This window comes from Canis lupus, chromosome X, assembly GCF_011100685.1.
Source record: "Canis lupus familiaris isolate Mischka breed German Shepherd chromosome X, alternate assembly UU_Cfam_GSD_1.0, whole genome shotgun sequence".
NCBI classification, from domain to species: Eukaryota; Metazoa; Chordata; class Mammalia; order Carnivora; family Canidae; genus Canis; species Canis lupus.
The window spans coordinates 120,112,423-120,132,779 of NC_049260.1; the positions used below are offsets into that span (position 1 = coordinate 120,112,423).

General features: G+C 46.4%; 1 protein-coding gene across 2 annotated transcripts in view; it reads left to right on the forward strand.

Annotated features, from left to right (window-relative positions):
- The first annotated feature begins 14,686 nt into the window (after nucleotides 1-14,686).
- The window catches only part of MTM1 (myotubularin 1), a 96,534-nt gene continuing 90,863 nt past the window's right edge, over nucleotides 14,687-20,357 (forward strand). For both annotated transcript variants that reach the window (XM_038588540.1, XM_038588543.1), the window contains exon 1: nucleotides 14,687-14,764. The gene's annotated coding sequence lies outside the window, so the exon portion shown is untranslated. The remainder of the gene's footprint in view (nucleotides 14,765-20,357) is intronic.

Consider the following 20,357-nt stretch of genomic DNA (forward strand, 5'->3'; position numbering starts at 1 on the left):
TTCACATATCACTGAGGCAGATTTCTCAAAAGGGGTTTCCCAACAGTGGCTCCCCAGTTAGAACTGCCCAGACCCACCTGGCATCGTGCCCCACTTCCCATTGGCCTGTTGGCGGGTGTGAGATAGAGGGTGCAGAATGGATGGTGTGGTGGGGAAAGAGGAGAATGGGGCTGCTTTGGCTCATGTTCACCCACCAAGGTCATGCTGGCCAGCCTGGGCCCGTTAGGCTGGGGTACCCAGAGGGGCCGGCCAGAGCTGCTGCTGAGATCACTGTTTTGAGACATGTTTGCCTTGAGAAAGGGGAGGAGGGGAGCAGAACCCACCCAGATTTGTTTCCCTACTCTTGTCGAGACCTCTTCCACTGGTGTTCTAGAGCTGTGGGGCTCCCAGCCCTCACAGCCAGCCCTTGCTGAGAAGCCAAGAGAAAGGATGAGGAAGGAGAAAGCAGCCAATTTCTCTGCCCCAGAAGGGCTGGTGCTAGCGTTTGTCCTGAGACTTGGGGACACTGCTGCTGCCTGTCCCTCCTCTTCTGAGAGAAGGCTAAATAAAGTGTCTGGAAAGCCTTGATAGAAAGCCTTTCTAGAGCTGTGGAAACAAGTACACAAACTGGGGGACTCAACACAGCAGAAACTTCGTGTCTCGGTTCTAGAGGCTAAAAAGTTCAAGATCAAAGTGATGGCAGGACAGTGGCATCTCTGAAGGTCCCAGAGAAGGAAACTTCCTCACTTCCTCTAGCTTCTGGAGGCCTCAGACATTCCTTGGCCAGTGTCCCCATCACTTCGATCTCCGTCTCCATCTTCACATGTTCTTCTCCGTATGTCTCTGTGTCCTCTCTGCTTCTTGTAAGAAAACCAGTTATTGGATTTGGGCCCACCCTACATCCAGGGGGATTTCATCTCAAGATCCTTAACTAATTACATCTGTCAAAACTCCTTTTCCAAATAAGGTCACATTCCGAGGTTCTGGGTGGACATGAATTTTGGGGAGACGTTATTCAACCTACTACACACTCTTAACTGAACTCTGCACCAATGTAGATATTTCAGAAATGGTCTTTATTAGATATTATTTAGAAAGATAATGTTGGTTGAGCAAAATGTGCTTCAAAGTAGCTTCCAGGGGCACCTGGGTGGCTCAGTGGGTTGAGCATCTGCCTTTGGCTCAGGTCATGATCCTGGGGTGCTAGGATCGGTGCCAGCCCCCGATGCCATCCAGGCTCCCTGCTCAATAGTGAGTCTGCTCCTCTGTCCCCTCCCCCAACTCGGGTTCTCTCTCTCTCTCTCTCTCTCTCTCTCTCTCTCTCAAACGAATAAATAAAATCTTTATTTAAAAAAGGAGCCTCTATTGTCACCAAATTCCCCTCCAAAGGGATAACCACTGCTCATTGCTGTATGCCAGTCCCCAAAGAGTAGCAGGTATACAGTAGGTGCTGAATAAATATTTGTTGGATGAATGAATATAATGAAATTCATTTAATGGCCAAATGGACTTGCCCTTTGGCTGAGAGAAGCTGGCTGTGAGCACAAAGTCCTAGGTTTTCCCAACTTCTTACAGAAAAAGTACGAGGCATTTTTCAGACAAATCTGACAAGTATAAGCCCTGTGGTCTGCCCTGCCCACCCTCTGGGCAGTCCCCAGGGTACTTCCCGGGGGCACCAGGAGCCACATGGAAACCCCTGTTGTAGGTCAGTAATCAAAGGCAAATGAAATTTTTAAGTGCTGGTGATACATCACACACAGCACCAAGGCATTGACAACCACCCCTAAAGTTCACTCCGGAAAATTAAACAGCTTTTTATTCCACCCCACAAGCTTTTACTGAGAGTCAGCCTACACTGCGTGTTCTAATAGAGTGCGATTGTTGTCTTGCAAGCCGGGTGGTGAAAATGGTTTGAGAGTGAGGAAATACCCTTTCTATTAAAGGGACCCCATTGTTTTGGGGATGCATATTTTGTTTTCTTTGATTTCCAAAAGGGAAGGGCAATGCTAAATAAGGTGTTTTTGGAACTGTGAGGAGGGACAAAAAAAAAAAAAGCAGAAAAGCATCATCCATGTCTAATTGGACTAAATTGACTGGGCTGACTAAAAGGCTGGGCTGCCAGGGTTACTGTTTTGAAACAGATCATGCTGCGTGCCAGCTTACCAACTGGTAGTAATTCCCCATGACCTTCAGGATAGTCTAGACCCTTTAACGTGGCATTCTTTGGCAGCTGTCACCATCTTCCTCCCCCCCGTTAAGGGCTGAATTGTGACCTTCCAAGAGATGCTGAGGTCCTAAACCCCAGTACCTGGGAATGCAACCTTATTTGGAAATAGGATCTTTTCTGATGATCGAGTTAAGAAGAGGTCATTAGAGTGGACCCTAATCCCATTTGGCTGGTGTCCCCGTTATGAAAGGGACATGTGAGCACAGAGACAGGCACATGGAGAGAACCATGTGAAGATCAGAGTTGTGCTACCACAAGCTGAGGAACTACTGGAAGCTAGTAGGGAGGCCCAGAACAGATCATTCCCTGAGACAGAGAGAGAGAGAGAGAGAGAGAGAGAGAGCTCGGCCCTGCCGACAACCTGATCTCAGATTTCTGGTCTCCAGAGCTGTGAGATGATAAATTTCTGTGGCTTAAGCAATTCAGTGCGTTGTACTTTGTAAGGGCAGCCCTAGCAAAGGGATGTGCTCACCTTCCATCCTCATCCTTCCCTCTACCCACAATCCCACGCTCCAGCTGCGCTATTCCCTAAATACTCTCTGCACACTCGCCATCATGTGCTTTGGCAAGGAGCAATCCCGCACCTGGGTTCACCAAGGACAGTCCCAGCTTGTGCTTGTTGTCCCAGCATAATAATGAATAGTGCCCCCTTCCAAAGGTATCCTGGTTTGGAATGTGGATCCCGTGGTCACCCTAGTGTCTGTCTGTGCTAACTCCAGCTGAGTGATCCTCCTCACCTTTTCTACCTGGGAAACTTCTAGTTGTTGGTCAAAGCCCAGCCTAAACACCGCTGCCTCCATGAAACACACCCCACCTCTGCCAAGATCTCATTAATTCGTCCTCTGGGATCCCAAGTAACTTGGTACGTTTCCAGACCATGCTATCCATTACCACATCATGGCAGCTCAGACATGCTCTTCTCAAGGATGCCTCCCCGACATCCTGAATGACCCAGTGCCCTGGTCACTGCTGTCACTGTCCCAGACACTCCTACCCTCATGGCTTGTACTCTGGATCTTAGGGAGCTCTTTGAGGGAGTTCCTATCCATTACAGTCACTATTACTGTTAGTGCTCCTAATCTGTGGTGGGTGGGGTGGTGGTGGAAGGAGTGCCCCCACCACCACCATGTCTGCGTCCTGGCACACAATGTGAGTGAAAAGGCACGTTCCCTTAAGTGCTTGTTGTCCCTTGTAAAGCTGTCAATCCTTGCCCATCTCAGCTGAATTCTCATCCTCCCTGTGTTGCCCTTAGCACCTCATACTGTGTTTAGAACATCAGAGGTGCTCAAAGCCTGCTTATTGAGAGACTGTTTAATTAGATTTAAGCACATCACTCAGTGGCTGTACAATACTATGAGTCAGAAAAGAATACTGTATTTGCTTCCTTCCTTGAAAGGGTAGCACATGATGTTGGAGTCTTTCTGGACAACAAACAAAACTGGGATGATGACCCTTCTCAGAGAGACTGTTCCACTGGGAAAGAGAAATGATAGAGCTACAGTAGTCTCTTGTCCCATGTAGCTGCAGCGTGAGAGAAGATGCAGGAAATGGCCCATTTCAACCTCTGATCTAGGTGATTTCAGGGGAGAGCTGTTGTAAAAATGCACGACTAATAACTCCTCGTGTGTATTCAACCATTGAGAATGTATAAAAGGTTTTTATTTCTATGAGCTACACCAAGTCTCACAACGCCTCCGTGAACTAGCTAGGACAGGGAAAGAAGTGCTGGAAGCTGCCTTTATCTAAAAGGTTCAAAAAGCATGTCTTCAAAGTCACACCAGCGACCCTCCGGAAGGGAGCTTTGTAGTTGAAGACTGAGGTCGTGTGCTCATCTCTGCCACCTACCAGCACATTGGTCTTGAACTCCCCACAGTCACTCTGAGCCTTGGTTTCCTCATCTGTAAAAGAGGGAGGATCGCTTTATTCATTTGTCTTCAAAGGTTGTTATGTAGCCCCGGTAACAAGAGGGGTTGGGAGAGGCTGTGGAACTTGAAAGCATTGGATCTACCAGGGGCCTTCCAAGATGGTCTTCCCAATAAACTCAGAGAGAAAAGAGAAGGAAAGACACTGGCATAAGATAGGCGCACGAATCCAGGAAATAGAATTGAGAGCCCAGAAATAAACACACACATAAGTTCACTGATTTTCAACAAGGGTGCCAAGACTATTTGATGGGAAGAGAACAGTCCTTTCAACAAATAGTACTGCAACAACTGGATATCCACAAGCAAAAGTACGAAGTTGGACCCCTATCTCACGCCGTACATAAAAATTACCTCAAAGTGAAACACAGACCTCATGTAAGAGCTAAAACTATAAAACCTGGAAGAAAACAATAGTGAATCTTTGTGGCCTTGGATTTGACAATTGGTTTCTTCAATTGGCATGAAGAACACAAGGAAAAAAATAGATAAATTAGACTTCAGCAAAGTGAAAAACTTTTGTGTTTCAACAGGCAACCATCCGGAAAGTGAAAATACAGTCCACAGAATAGAAAATTTTTGCAAATCATATCTCTATAGTGGGCTTGAGTCCAAAATACATAAAGGATTCTTACAACTCATCGTTAGAAAGACAAATAACTCAGCTTTCAAAAATGAGCAAAAGATCCTCAGAGATAATATATGCAGATGGCGAGTGAGCTCATGAAAATATGGTCACCATCATTAAGTCATCAGGAAGTACGAACCAAAACCATCAAAATGAGGTGGTTCAAAACCAGGGTGGCGAGAATAAAAAGGACAATTGACAACTGTTGCTGAGGGTGCAGAGCCATTGGAAGACTCACCCGTGGCTGGTGGGAATGCGAAATGGTGCAGCCACTTTGGAAAAATGGTCTGGCAGTGCTTCCAAATGCCAGGCATGGAGTTACCGTTACGATCCGCCAATTCTACCGGGGTATAGCCGAGAAAAATGAAGATGTGGGTCCACCCAAAAACATGTACATGAGTTCATAGAAGCATTATTAATTCGTAAGAGCCAAAAGGTAGAAACAACCCAAATGTCCATTGATGGATAAATGGATAAACAAAATGTGGTAGGCTTATGTGTGTGTGTGTGTATATATATTTGTATATATAATATATTATAGATATATATATATTTATATATATAAAATGGAGTACTGATTCATGTTACAACACAGATGAGTCTTGAAACCATTATGCTAGGTGGAAGAGGCCAGATACAAATGCCACATATTGTAGATTTCCACTTAGATGAAATGTCCAAAGTAGGCAAATCTATAGAGAAAGACACTAGATTGGTAGTTGCCCCGGGGGAGTCGGAAGGTAGAAATAGGGAACGGGGTTTCTCTGGGGAGTGGTGAGAGTTCTGGATTTAGATAGTGGTGGTGGTCGTACAGCTCTCTGAATATGCTAAAAACAGCACTAGCTTGTACACTTCACATGGGTGAATTTGACTGTGTACACATTATCTCGATAAAGAGAGAGAGAGTAGAGGAGGGGGTGAGCACAGGTACTGTTCTGTGTTGGGGGGCAGGGGCGAAGGGGGTGAAGGTCCAGGATTTGGGAGGGGGAGCTTGGGCTGAAGCGGGCTCAAGACCAGGGCTATCCTGGCAGGCCTCTGGTTCCCAAGCACTTCAGCTTTGGCTCCACGAGCTCCATGGCTGAGGAAGGGCAGGTGAGTGGTCTCGGCAGCCATCACCAGAGACACTGGTGAAGCATCGAGTTGGCTCCCTCGGGGCCTCATGGAGGCAGGGGTTAGGAGTTGGAGAAGGGGCCGAGCTCCCTCCAGAAGACTCAACAGATCAACAGGCTTCTTTGGGTGGGTGTCCGCACCTTCTCTGGGTGGAAGACCTCGTTGAAATGATCCCCGGAGGTCATAACTGGAAAGGACTCTCCCTGGGACACATCTGGAAAGAAATCCCCCCGACACCCCACCTCTGCTGGGTATGATCCTTAGGAGGCAGTTTCTTTTTTTAAAGCTATTTATTTATTTATTTATTTATTTATTTATTTATTTATTTATGAGAGAGCAGGAACAGGGGGAGGAGCAGTGGGAGAGAGAGAAGCAGGCCCCCCACCCTGCTGAGCTGGGGGCAAATGACATGGGGCTCGACCCCAAGACCCTGGCTGGGATCATGACCTGAGCCGAAAGCAGATACTTAACCGACTGAGCCACCCAGGTGCCCCTAGGAGGCAGTTTCTAGAGCAATTCCATTGCTTCTTGCTCCCCTGCACACCCTGCCTTTGCCCTGATGTTTTCTCCTGAGCAGAGAGGAAGGGTTTAGGAAGGCAGTCTGAGAAAGGACCCTCCCCAACAACTCCCATGAGTTTTTGGCCGAGATACAAAGAGGAGGTGCCAGTTGATCTTGGAAAGGACCCGTGTTCTTGCTTCGCTCATTTTTCTAGCAGCCTGGGACTTGGGCTTTTGCTCACCTCTGGCTCCCTGGGGGAGGCTTTGTTTCTTTTTTTTTTAATAATAAGTTTATTTTTTATTAGTGTTCAATTTGCCAACATACAGAATAACACCCAGTGCTCATCCCGTCAAGTGTCCCCCTCAGTGCCCATCATCCATTCACCCCCACCCCTGCCCTCCTCCCCTTCCACCACCCCTAGTTCATTTCCCAGAGTCAGGAGTCTTTATGTTCTGTCTCCCTTTCTGATATTTCCTACCCATTTCTTCTCCCTTCCCTTATATTCCCTTTCACTATTATTTATATGGGGAGGCTTTGTTTCTAAAGTGAGACACAAGACCTTCCGTCCTAGGTTGGAGGCTGACCCCTTGCAAGGTCCAATCAGATCTGTGATGAACCACAGACTCTGGGGTTTTGGTCCTCTTAGTTCAGACTATCGCGGAGGCTCAGTTAATCTTTTTTTTAGACAAATGTGATAAAATCCACATAACCAAATGTACTGCCTTACCCAGTTTTAAGTCAATATAGTTCATTAGTGTGAAGTACACTCACATCGTTGCATGAGCAGTCTCCAGAATTCTTTCTGTCTTGAAAGACTGAAACCCTGTCCCCATTAAACAAATCCACATCCCACTTCCTCCAGCCCCTGGCAAGCACCATTCTTCTGTTTCCACGAATGTGACTCATCCAGGTGCCTCACGTAGGTGGAATCATATAATACTTGTCCTTTTGTGGCTGGTTTCTTTCACTGCACAGAGTGTCAAGATTCATCCATGTTGAAGCATGCGTCAAAATTTCCTTCCTTTCTCAGGCTGAATAACATTCCATTGTATGGATAGACCCCACTTTGTTTAGCTATTCATCCATTGATGGACACTTGGGTTGCTTCCATCTTTCGGCCTCTGTGAACAATGCTGCTGTGAACATGGGTGCACAAATACTTCTTTGCAACTCTGCTTTCGATTCCTTTGGGTATACACCCAGGAGTGGACTCGCTGGACCACATAGTCATTCTATGTTGAATTTTTTGAGGAGTCACCCTACTGTTTTCCACAGTGACCGCAACACTTTACATTCCCACCAACAGTGGACAGAGTTCTAATTCCTCCACATCCTCACCAGCCCTTGTTATTTTCTGGTTTGAGGGTTTCATTTTTTTATTATTATTACTTTTTTTGACAGTAGCCATCCTAATGGGTGTGAGGTGCTATCACACTGTAGTTCCGATTTGCATTTCCCCAATGATCAGTGACGTTGAGCACCTTTTCACGTCATTATTGGCCATTTGTGTATCTTTGGAGAAATGTCAATTTAAGTTTTTTGCTTTTTTTTTTAAACAGGAATTTTTTAAGATTTTATTTATTTATTCATGATAGACAGAGAGAGAGAGAGAGAGGCAGAGACACAGGCAGAGGGAGAAGCAGACTCCATGCTGGGAGCCTGACGCGGGACTCGATCCCGGGACTCCAGGATCGTGCCCTGGGCCAAAGGCAGGCGCCAAACCTCTGAGCCACCCAGGGATCCCCTTTGCTGTTTTTTTAAGGACTTGTTTGTTTATCTTAGACAGAGAAAGGGACATTGAGCACGGGCAGGAGAGGCAGAGGGAGAGGGAGAGAATTTCCAGCAGACTCCACACTGAGCACAGAGCCTGACGTGGGGCTCTACACTGGGCTCAATGTGGGGCTCAATCCCACAACCCTGAGATCATGACCTGAGCAGAAACCAGGATTTGAGCACTTAAGCGACTGTGCCACCCAGGTGCCCCCTTTGCTGTTTTTTTTTTTTAATTGGGTTATTTGATTTTTTTGTTATTGAGTTGTAGGACTTCTTCATACATTCTGGATATTAATCCTTCATCTGATATGTGATTTGCAAATACTATCTCCCATTCCCTAGGTTGTTTTTCACTCTGTTGGTTGTGTCCTTTGATGCACAGAAGGTTTTAATTTTGATGTAATCTAATTATCTATTTTTACATTTGTTACCTGAGCTTTGGGTGTCTTATCCAGCAAATCATTGCTAAATCCAATGCTAAGAAGCTTTCCCCCCAGCATTTTCCTAAGAGTTTTACAGTTTTAGCTCTTACATTTAGGTCTTTACACCATTTCGAGTTAATTTTTTGCATATGGTGTCAGGTAAGCACCCAACTTCATCCTTTTGCATGTGGGGATCCAGTTTTCCCAATACAATTTATTGGAAAGATTATCCTTTCTCCGTTGAATGGTCTTGGTGTCCTTATCAAAAATCATTTGACCATATATGTAAGGGTTTATTTATTCCTGGGTTCTCTATTTTGTACCATTGTTCTATATGTTTTCTTTATAACAGTACCACTCGGTTTTGTTCATGTAATATGTACAACTATATATAATAATAACTATGTAATATGTTTTGATGTAATAATAGCCATGTAATATGTTTTGAAATCAGAAAGTGTGACACCTCCAACTTTTTCTCTTTTTTCAAGATTGTTTTAGCTATTTGGGGTCCCTAGAGATGTCATATATATTTTAGGGTAGATTCTTCTATTTCTGCAAAGCAAACACCATTGGAATTTTGATAGAGATTGTATTAAATCTTTCGAGCACTTTGGGTAGTATTGATATTTTAAGAATATTAAATCTTTGAATCAATGAACATGGAACATCCTCTGATTTATTTGCATCTTTAATTGTTTTCAGCAATGTTTTGTGGTTTCCAGTGCACAAATCCCTCACCTCCTTGGTTAAGTTTATTCTTAAGTATTTTATTCTTTTTGATTAGTTAATCTAAATAACAAAATAGCATTCACGCTCGGCAAACATTTGCTGACATTCAGGTTTTCTCCTCTTTCATTTCTCCCTTTCTCATATGTTGGATCTCTAAATCTTTCAGTGTTTGCAAGGTAGCATACGATTCACCTCAACATGAATCAGGCAGTCCCCTCAAAGACCAAGATAAAGCTCTTTTTAAAAATCTATTTTGAAGGGATCCCTGGGTGGCTCAGCGGTTTGGTGACTGCTTTTGGCCCAGGGTGCAATTCTGGAGTCCCGGGATCGAGTCCCAAGTCGGTCTCCCAGCATGGGGCCTGCTTCTCCCTCTGCCTGTGTCTCTGCCTCTCTCTCTCTATGTCTATCATAAATAAATAAATAAATAAATAAATAAATCTTTAAAAAATTTTTTAAAAATCTATTTTGAGTAAAACACACTTGAATGTATCATGAAACAGTTCCTCATAGGGCTTCCTTCCTCAAAAAAATTTTTAGTGTAGGAAACTGAGATTTAAAAAAAACCCCTCATAATTAGAAGCAGAGGGTGGGCAACTTGTGGGCTGGTCTTTCAAAGCAATTGAGTTCCTTTGGCTTGATTTGCAATGTGACTGGAGCGCTGGAACAATTTTCTCACCAGGCCGCTTGTAGACTAGACCCCAAAGCTGTCCCTAAACACCCTGCATTTGTCTAGTGATGAGCGAGACAAGCAAGGCTGGCCCTTGGAAACATCGTGATGTCATAACAATCATCTCTGCGTGTCTGGCCCCTGTGTCCAAGAAGCCCTGGGAGCCCCCCCACCCCTGCCAAAATCTATGTTTCTCTTTGTGTGTGTTTTCATGTCCCATTACTTGGTTTGAACTTCCACCCAGCACCTGGGAAAATAGACCCTGCTGACAAGCGGGACCTCTTCAAGGAGGCCCCAAACTCAACACTGAGCTCTACGGGAGAGTAGAAGGGAAAATGCTAGCAAGAGGCAATAGCGCTCTCATCTGCACGTGAACAGAGTCCGGCTTGACCCCTTGGTGATCTGGAGCCTCTCCGTGTACGTGCTCATAGGTCATTGGCAGTTCCCAGAGAGAAGATGGGGGGCAAACTTCTGGTTTCTAGAGTCCGCAAGTGTCATACTCCATCTGTCCAGACTCAGCTCCCAGGGAAGCACTCCCTATACCACCCTGATGGGGCTTGGCCACCATCTTCCCGGGGTGGGGCTTCTCACTAGCCCCAATCAATCTCGTGCCTTGTAGCACGCCCTTGCGTAGGGGAAGCTTCAGCACCCTCTCCCCTTTAAAACCCTGGGCCTCTTCAAAATAACCAACTGACCAAACAAACAAAAACAGATTGACAATTCTGGGCAGGCTCCGGAAACTTACCTAAGGCTACTTACCCTCCTGCCCCCAACCCTGTAAACCTCAGGTTTATCGAAGTATAACCCATCCAGAATGAAATTCCCTCCTTTTCATATTTAGCATTTAATGAGTTAGGGCAGTTGTATACAGTCATGTAATCCCCATCACAAAGTATAGAACATTCCCATCACCCCTAAAACTTCCCCCTTGCCCCTTTGCTTTCTATCACTATAGTTTGCCTTTTTCCAAATGTAATATAAATGAAACCACACAGTATGCAATATTTAATGTATTATTTCATTCAACATAAGATTTTTGAAGTTCATTCATGTCGTAACATGCATCAGTTGTTCTTCCTTTTTATTGCTCAGTAGTATTCCATCGTGTGCACGCATCACTGTTTACCCTTCATCAGTTGATGAGGAATTTGAGTTGTTTATCTTTTCGACGGTTATTTTAAAAGGCTGCTATGAATATTTGCATACAAGGTTTTTCGTGAACAGATGCTGTCAGGTCTCTTGGATAAACAGTTAGTAGCAGTAGTGCTGGGTCCTGTGTACTTTTAACTTTATAAATCCCTGCCAAACTGTTTTCCAAAGAGGCTGCATCATTTGGCTTGGGCTACTTTTTAAATAAAGAGTAGAGGAAAAAAAGAAGAAAGAAAGAAAGAAAGAAAGAAAGAAAGAAAGAAAGAAAGAAAGAAAGAAAGAAAAAAGAAAGAAAGAAAGAAAGAAAGAAAGAAAGAAAGAAAGAAAGAAAGAAAGAAAAAGAGGGGGTGAGGAAGAGGGAGGTAGAACCATTGACAATAAGCTTATCAAGTAGACACTAATATCCCCATTTCCTTGATGAGGAAATTGATGTACTTCCCCAAAGTCATACACCTAACAAACAAATGGAAAAGCAGGGATGATCAGGGGCTTGCTTCTTGCCCTCTCCCACCTCTCTTCCCATCAGCCAACCTGGCAGCTTAGGAACACTACTGCCTTGACATTCTAGACACCACACTCACCTCGGTCCTTACTATATGCTAGGACACCATGAGAAGTGCATTTCACTCCTTTTTTTTTTTAAGAGGCAGCAGCTAATGATTAGAAGTAACTTTTCCAAGGCCAACAGCCTTCTCCTTGTAAGGAAGCGCCTTTCTTTCCTCCTCCCAGGGTCAGTGTAATGAACCCGGTAGAAAAAGGTGGTTGCAGTCCCAGTCCAGGAGTGGGGACTGGGAGGTTAGTGCCCCAGCACTGGGCCCGTGTGTGAGGTCACTATGGGAGAGAAGCAGGAAACAGAACTTTTCCTTTCTCAGGCCTGCTTGTCACCCAGGAGGCTGGAGGTGGGGTGAGGGCACACTTGTCCAGGCCAAGGATGTAGACCCCTCCTGGTCCTGCTTGCTCCACTTGCCCTAGCTTGGGAGAATGGGAGGAAGCCCGAGAGGACAGGAGGCACCTTCAGTCTTGGCCTTAGCCAAAGTTGGAGGACCTTGCACGGGGTCGGGAGGGGGACGCATCCTGGATGTCCCACCCACAAAGGTTATGGAAGAGGCAGCATTATGTCACGTCTATTGCTGCCTTCTCCCTATTGTCCCAGAGCCAGCCATCTCCCCACAGACCCCCCTGCATTTGGTGCATGCATGCCCCTGTGTGTGTGTGCGTGTCTGTGTGTGTGTGTGTGTGTGTGTGTGTAAAAGGCAGGGAAGCCTGAAGAACCCCCAACACACACACAGGTACTCACACACATACTTCAAACTATGAGATGCAGCTCCAGCCAGAGAGAGGTCAGGAATCGGTCGAGAGTACAGCAATCTGAAGCGCCTGGGTGGTGCAGTCAATTAAGTGGTTGACTTTTGATTTCGGCTCAGGTCATGATCTCAGGGTCCTAGGATCAGGCCTTCTGTCTGTCTGTGCACTCAGAGAACAGCTTGAGATTCTCTTTCTCCCTCTGTTCCTCCAGCTTATTCTCTCTCTCTCTCTCTCTCTCAAATAAATAAAGAGGGGGTAAGCACCTGGGTGGCTCAGTTGGGTAAGTGTGCAATCCCTGATTTTGGCTCAGGTCATGGTCTCAGGGTCGTGGGATCGAGCCCTATTTCAGGCTGTGAGCTGTGTGAGCAGTCTGCTTGAGATTCTCTCCCTCTGCTCCTTCCTCCCACTCATGCAAGTGCTCACTCTCTCTCTAAATAAGTAAATAAAATCTTAAAAATAAAAGAACACAGTGACCTTACCCACGGCAAGGTGATCACTCCCATTTGTGCTCACTGTTTACAGTTTTCAAAGTGCTTTTACGTCTTCCTCCACTTGATCCTTGCACCTACATTGTGAGGCGGGGGTCACTGCACTTCACAGGCCAGAGACTGGTCTTCTTTACTGGACCTTTCTTGCCTGAGCTGTGTCCTTCAAAGCTGGAGCTGGGCTAACCTCCTTAGGATAAGAGGTGTCCCTGCTGTGTAGCCCCCATCCCCTGGTTGGGCAAAGGGCTTCAGCCTCATGCTTGAATACAGTGCCTACTGTATGCAAAGTCTCCTACCCAGCTGGTACCCTCTCTTAGTCCACATTTCCTCCCATCCCTCTGCTCCAGGACTCTCAGATTATTCAGTAGCCCACCAGGGAGCCTCTTTGGCTCGCAGTGCATGCAATCAAGAAGCATTTACTGAGCACTTTTAGCAATCCCGTACAAAAGTGAATGTGGTTCAAAGGAGTTCCCAGTCTGGGGAGGGGAGCTGGCAGGCTGACATGTAAGCAAATGATGACATCAGTGCGATGAGAAGGGCTCTGGGAGAGCTAATTCTTCCTGGCCCAGGAACAAGTGCTGTTCTGCCGCCCTTCCAGGAGTTTGGCCAATCCAGGAGAAAGAAACAGCAAGTGTAAAGGGCTGGAAGGAGAAAAGAACATGGTGCATCCAGAGAATAGAAAGGAGTTCTCTGTGATTAGACCAGAATTTGGGGCGAAGAGAGAGAAGAGGCACATTGGCAGGGTAAGTGGGTTGGAGTCTGAAGGGCCTTGTTCCTCACCTAAGAAGTTTGGACTCTTCTGTAGGTTCAGTGTGTATAGTGTGCGTATACATATAGTGATATATGATCGTATGTAAATTCATATGAACACATACATTGGTATCAGGTAAAACAATTATTTTTAGATGCTGGAGTACTAATAAATCCAAGAGTAAAAAGATGGTAAAGTGCTCCTATGCAGCATCATTTCTTTGACATGTATATGTATATATATATATAATTACTATGCAGCGCAAGGAATATTAAACCTATTTTTCTATGTGTTATGTTAAGCTTGTTTCATTCGGTTATGCACGGAATTCTCTTCCTAAAGTTGTCTTCCTTCTGGTTTTTTTCCCCCTTTTTCTTTCTTTTTACTGTATTAGTGATCGCCTTCCCCAAACCTCAAAAAAGCAGAAGGAACTTCGTCCTGAAATGTTTCCTTTCACTAAGTCTCAAGAGAGTTCTTGGAAAGATGCTGGCACCGCCCGGAGTCCACCTCAGCTGTTCATTCGGCTTGTGAATTGCAGATTCTGTGCCAGGGTCAGTGACATTTGTTCCCCCGGCCCTTGTAGCATCTCAGCGTCACGCAGCCCACCCTGTACGCGCTCAATGACAGCTCCGTTTATTGACATCGGCTAAAGTTTTATACAGAGGGGTTCTCCCTCTGGATTTCCCCTTTATTGGAGCCAAACAATGAGACGCAGAGCAGTCCTGGGACTACGCTTCCCAGCGGCCTCCGTTCGGCTGGCTCCCAGGCCAACTTCCCTTACTGGGGCGGCTCCTAGCATCTGGGCCCTGCCCACTGGCAGCGTATCTGGAACTACAACTACCAGATGCCTCCAGGCGCCGGACCTTTCAAAGGGGGCTTCCCAGCAGCCCCCCGGGGGAAGAGCCCCGCCCCTCGGGCCCGTGGCCGAGGCTTTCCCAGCGCCTTCCGCCCGCCTCGCCCATGTCACGTGATGCTCCCCCGCCAACCGGCGCGCGGAGGAGGGCGGCGGGCGGTGGCCAGAGGCGGGGCGGCCGCAGGGGGCGGGCCCTGGAGGGGGCGGAGCGGGGCCCGGGAGGCGAGCAGCCTGGCAACCGCGGTGGCGCCCGGACCCCGAGGTGGGTGCGCTCGGGCCGGCCTGGCTCTGAGCCGGGCGCTGCGGGGACCTGTGTGTGTGTGTGGGGGGGGGGGCCGGGAGGAGGAAGTTGGGACTCCCCGGGCCGACGGGTCCCGCGGGTTCTCGTAGCACCCGCGGGTGTAGGTGGGGGGGTTCGCCCGAGCGCCTCGCTGTCCCTGCCGGCCGGGGCTGACGGAGGCCGGGGAGCCGCGGGGCAGGTGCCTCCGGCTTCCTCCTGTTCTCCCCGCCCAAGGTCCCGGGCCGGCGGCGGGCGAAGGTCCGGACGGGGAATCGGGGCCGCGGGGGGAACCCTGGGGGCGTCGCGGCCGCTTCCCGGACTTTGCTTCCCCGCCTGGGGCGGCGAGCGGGCTGGGCGGCCGTCCTGCCTCCCCGGCGACGCGCCGCGGCTGGTCCTCGCCTTGGCCCTCCGCCCGGGGTGGGTGCCCGCCGCATCCCCCATGGGTCCTGCGGAGCGGCCACAGCCCGGCGCTGGCCGGGAAGCCTCGGTGGGCGCTCCGAACACTTTCTGTATCACGCACGGGAGGTTTATCTGCTTTTGCAACAGTTGAGAGATCAGAGAGGGAACGGTTAGTTCCCTGATACGCAGTCGGAAGTATGCACAGGCGCGAGCAAGCGCCCTTTGCCGGGTTGCCTCCCTTCACTGTCTTCTGCTGCGCTCAGGAAGTGAAAACTAATTTTAGTTTTTGCCTAAGCAAATATGAAATGAATCTGCTGCAAAGATTATATTATGGGCCTTCTAGACGCATACTGAGTACGAAGTGGAGTGGATTGTGACTGGTTTTTAAATAGACCTAACAGACCTGCCCGAGAAAGGAATCATGGCATATTAGGATTGACTGGGACGTTGAAGTTCATAGGTAGTTCATTTCCAGGATGGGGAAACTGAGGCCCAGAGAGTGTAACGTTGTATAGTATTTAAATAATGTGACCCGGGATTTGGGACAACCGAATGGTGAAGCTAATACCATAAGTCAGGTCTCTGGGAAGTATCTAGGCATCTAACCCCGGGTGGTTTTTTTTTTTTTTTTCTAATGACAGCTTAGTTTTGTTCCTTGTTAAGTATCCACCTTAGAGTCTTGAGACTAAGCCAGTGATTTTGTTGTAGTTTGAACCATTTTGAATTTCCTTCAAAACCAGTTTACCAGCCAAAGAAGACAATTACACATCTTAATTTATAGACACGTTTTGCTTTCATCAACATATATCTTGTGCATGATCACTTATTACTCACCAGATTTGACTTGATGACGTTTGGCTGTTTCACAAAACCAAATCTATCCTTGAGAGATTCCACACCATGGAGTAGATTCAGACCAGTGGAAGTAGAGGAGATTGATTGGGGCTTTTAGATTCTAGTTATTGAACGCTATTAAACATTTGGTCCCCTTACCTTAAAGTTCTAACTTATATTTATTAAGTTGTCAGTGGCCTCATTTACCCATTAAACCCAGAACGCCCATAGTGTGCCCACTTAATCCCAAGCCCTGAGAAGACAGCCCACAGCACCATTGACGAAGTCCCTGCCTTACAAAACTTATGTGTGGGGAAGCAGATCAAGGGGAAAAAAAAAGCAATGATATATTTTCTATTGGAGATGAGCACTATGCAGAAAAATAGAGCTCTGAAACTCTATGATGTCAATAAAACAGGCTGGCATGTTTGAGAGTGACTTGGGAATTATATTGAATTGTTAGGTTTTAGAGTGTCAGCTGCTGCTCCATTAAAGCAAATAATGAAATCCAAAAGCAAATCTGTCTAAATCAAAGAGATTCTATGGAGTCATCATTTCTCCAGCAATTGCCTCTTAGATGGTAAATTCTTCCCAGCCTCATATTTACTTGCATTTCTTTTCTCTTAATGCAAACAGTAAGTGCTTTCAAGCAAGTAGGGAGGTGGTCTTCCAATCGCTCCCTGGCTCAGTGGTTCCCTTAACTAGATTTAGCTACAGAAGGCTCTGCTGAGGTCAGTATTCCCTGTTGATTTCATGCCAGTGCCTGCCTGCCTCAGGCTACCTTACAAGTGGATTTCTTTTCCAGCACTCTGGTTAGTCCTGAGAACCTACCATCTGAATCTTTGGGTTGTGTGGTTTGTAAAGAAATGAGTTCATTTTGATGTTAGCTGTAGTGTCAGGAAGCCTTGGACGTCTTAAAAACTAAAGCACTAGTAAAATGGCATGCGTGATAACTTCCTATACAAGTTCATCTGTAGTACCTTTTCAGTTCTCTCATATGCTGTACGTTCAATGGCTTCAAAGCAAATGTTTTCGTGTTTACAGGTTCTGAAAAGTGACGAAAGTTCTAAAAAAAAAATACTCAAATATTCTTTGTTCCAAAATGAAAGGAGGATTAACAAAATGTAGTTACTTTAAAAACCACTGAAAGAACATGTGGTTCTTGCTGTTTTTGAGGGCTCCAAAATCAAGAGAAAAGCAGAGCCTCTTCAAGGCTTAGGAGGCAGCATTTTGAACTGGCCAAAGGATTTCAAAGGCCAGAGTTTCTTGTTATTTCTAAAGTTTTTCCCATTTTATAGAAGAATAAGAGGTTGCTTTCATTATTCTTTAGTAATTTCCCTTCCCTGCTTCTGACCTCTTTGAAGTTCTGCTTTCCTTATTTTCTAGTTTCTCAGTTCATTATTCTTTTTTGGCAGATGGGGGAGGGACAGGGGGTTGCCATTTGCCTGTAAGGTATTGCCTCTGGATTTGAATCCTGACTCTAATATTACCTGTGTGACTTTGGGTGAGTTACTTACCCCTGTGCCTCAGTGTCCTTATCTGTAAAATGAAAAAAAAATATTAATAGTGCCTACCTCAGGGGATTGTTGGCTAGACTGGGCGATAATCTATGTCAGGTGGTTAGGATTGTGTCTTGCACATAGTAGGTACTCCAGAAAAGTTGGCTGTTACTGACTAGAACTACGTGGAACTCCCTTCTTTGCTTTATTTGTTGTTTTTTTTTAAAGATTTTATTTATTCATGAAAGACACAAAGAAAGAGGCAGAGACCTAGGCAGAGAGAGAAGCAGCCTCCCTGCAAGGAGCCCGATGTAGGACTCGATCCCAGGACCCCAGGATCATGACCTGAGCCGAAGGCAGATGCTCAGTCACTGAGCCACCCAGGTGCCCCCCACTGTTTGCTTTTAAAGATTTATTTATCTATCTGAGAGAGATAGAGAGGATATGAGTGGGAGGGCAGAGGGAGAAGGAGAGAGAATCCTGGAGCAGACTCCCCGCTGAGCACGAAGCCTGACTCCTGGGTCTCCATCCCACGACCCTGAGCTCATGACCTGAGCCAAAATTAAGAGTTGGACGCTTAACTGACTGAGCCAGTCAGGCTCCCCCCTCCCCCGCAAACCTTGTGTGTTTTTAAAGAAAAAGAAATACTTCTAGACACGTCCTAATACACTTTTGGACATCCAGTAAGCATGATTTTTTTTTCTAGCCATTTCTCTACATTTCATGGTTGACTCAGGCTTTTAGTCTCAGGTGACATTGGCAGCAGTGTCCACAGTTCCTGCAGTGTTGAGCTCCCTTTACTGTTTGGACTCAGAAATTACTTGAGGCCATGTTTTGTTTATTGTCCAAACATGACTAGATCAAGAGAGGCCTTTTTCCCATTCCTCCACTTTGAAGGCAGGAGGACCAGAAGGCCGGGTTGGAGTTAGTAGATGAGATCTAGTTTTGTCCTGCAGTCGGAGGACAGCTTTTCATGTTAAATGTTTACAGTTCACCTGAGCACCTGGACGACCTCATCCTTTTAAGAATGCAGCAGGCACCTCGTGAGAACATTGGTATCATCCACTAGCACTTTCTTTGTTTTTATCTAAGGAACAGTAAAGAAGCCCTCTGTGTGAGGTGGCTGAAAGCATCCTGAGTTTGGATTCCAGGAGCCGGACCCAAGTCCCACTTCTGCTTCTTCACTCTGTGACATGGAATAAGTCCTCCTACCTCACTGCTGCTGCCTCTTCCATTTTTAAGACAGAGTGGTGAGCCCCACCGAGTTCTCAGAGCTTTCCAGAGGATCACATGTACACCAGTACCCGTTGTGGGCTGTGCAGCATGATTAGTACCGCATTCATGTATCATAGAAGCTGCCGCTATTTGGAAAACTAAATATGGGAGAGCAGGGTCCTTCCTGTTCTTGGCCCACCTACCCCATAGCTGTAGGGTGGGCCTCTCCCTTGCTTTCCCTCTTCTGTCAGTATTGAAATACACGAGTGTTTTATTGCCTCTCTCGGATGGACCTGAAGTCATCAGTACCCCTCATGAGCTTCCATTTTATTGATTCCTAAAATGGTAGTATCATATAACCAACAATCATAGGGCAATAGCAAGACAATCTCTGCACCAGGGAATATTGCCTGCCTTTTCCTGAAGTGTTTCAGAATTAAAATCTTTCCTTTTTCAAATCAACACCTTGCATTAGCTCCTCAGTGCGGCTGGAGGCCCTGCCAAGCTTCACCATCCATACTGGACTGGATGTTCTCACTCAGGGGGTGAGGATGGAAAGAAATACAGAGCCTTGATTGCACTCCAGGTCTGTGCTGCCTTTCGTGTTCCTGTAGAACTAGGGCAGAGTGCTCTTTTCTTGCTATTTCAAGTCATTTCTCAGTATCTTGAAATGGCTCCATAAGTAGCTCTTTGCAATGCCCCGGACTTATGTCCTGGTCATCCAGTGTTGCTGCTCCTCAACTCTTTGTCTTGATACCAGTATTACTTGTTTTCATCTAAGCTTGTGCAGAAGGGAGCTGAGGTTGGAGATGGTTTTTTTCTTTTCCTGGGCAGGCAAAACCCAACATGGCCCTTAACACACAGCAGCCATTTAGTAAATGCTCCTTGACTTGAACTGGACAAGGAGGGGATTGCTCAGAGTTGTTTGGATGTGTTCATTTCCACGAATTCGATTGTCTGTACAGAGACCATATCCCCTGACTGCCAGATGAAACGGAGCTCATCTCATGCTAGGCCTTCCTTGTCATGGATAATTAGCAAATGAGGGGGAAAGTTCTTTGGGTCCAGTGATGGGAGAGGTCTCACACATTGCATTTCCAACCTCTGGATTTTTGGACTACTGTCATGAGCCTTTTTTATAGAATAGGTTCATTTTTTGCTTTCCTTGTTGGTGTTGTTTGGGGATGGGAAGGAGTAAGGGAAGTAGAAGGGTAATAATTGAAAGTAAAAATAAAAGTAACTTGTGTGTAACTCATTCTGTTCTTATTCCCTTGCCTGCAGACCTTGGCAGCACAGTGACGTCCTTTCTTTAGCTTGTGATGATTGTTACATATTGATATCATGCCCTTGGGCTTTCCGTGAGGAGGAAGCATTGTTTCCCAGAGCCTCTTAAAATGGAACAGAGCTGCTATGTCATGTTGCCATGCTTTTCCCTTCACGGGAGCTCTTGAGGCCGAGGTGGTCATAAAGGGGATTCATGGCATCAGAAGGTGGTGCTTGAAATACCCTCGTCTGACCATTAAGTTTCTTTATGGGCCTGAGATGATTTAGGGGGGGACTCAGGAGAACAGGGACTGTGCTGTCACTCCAGCAGTCCTGGAATTGGCCTGAGCCATTTTGCCGAAAGA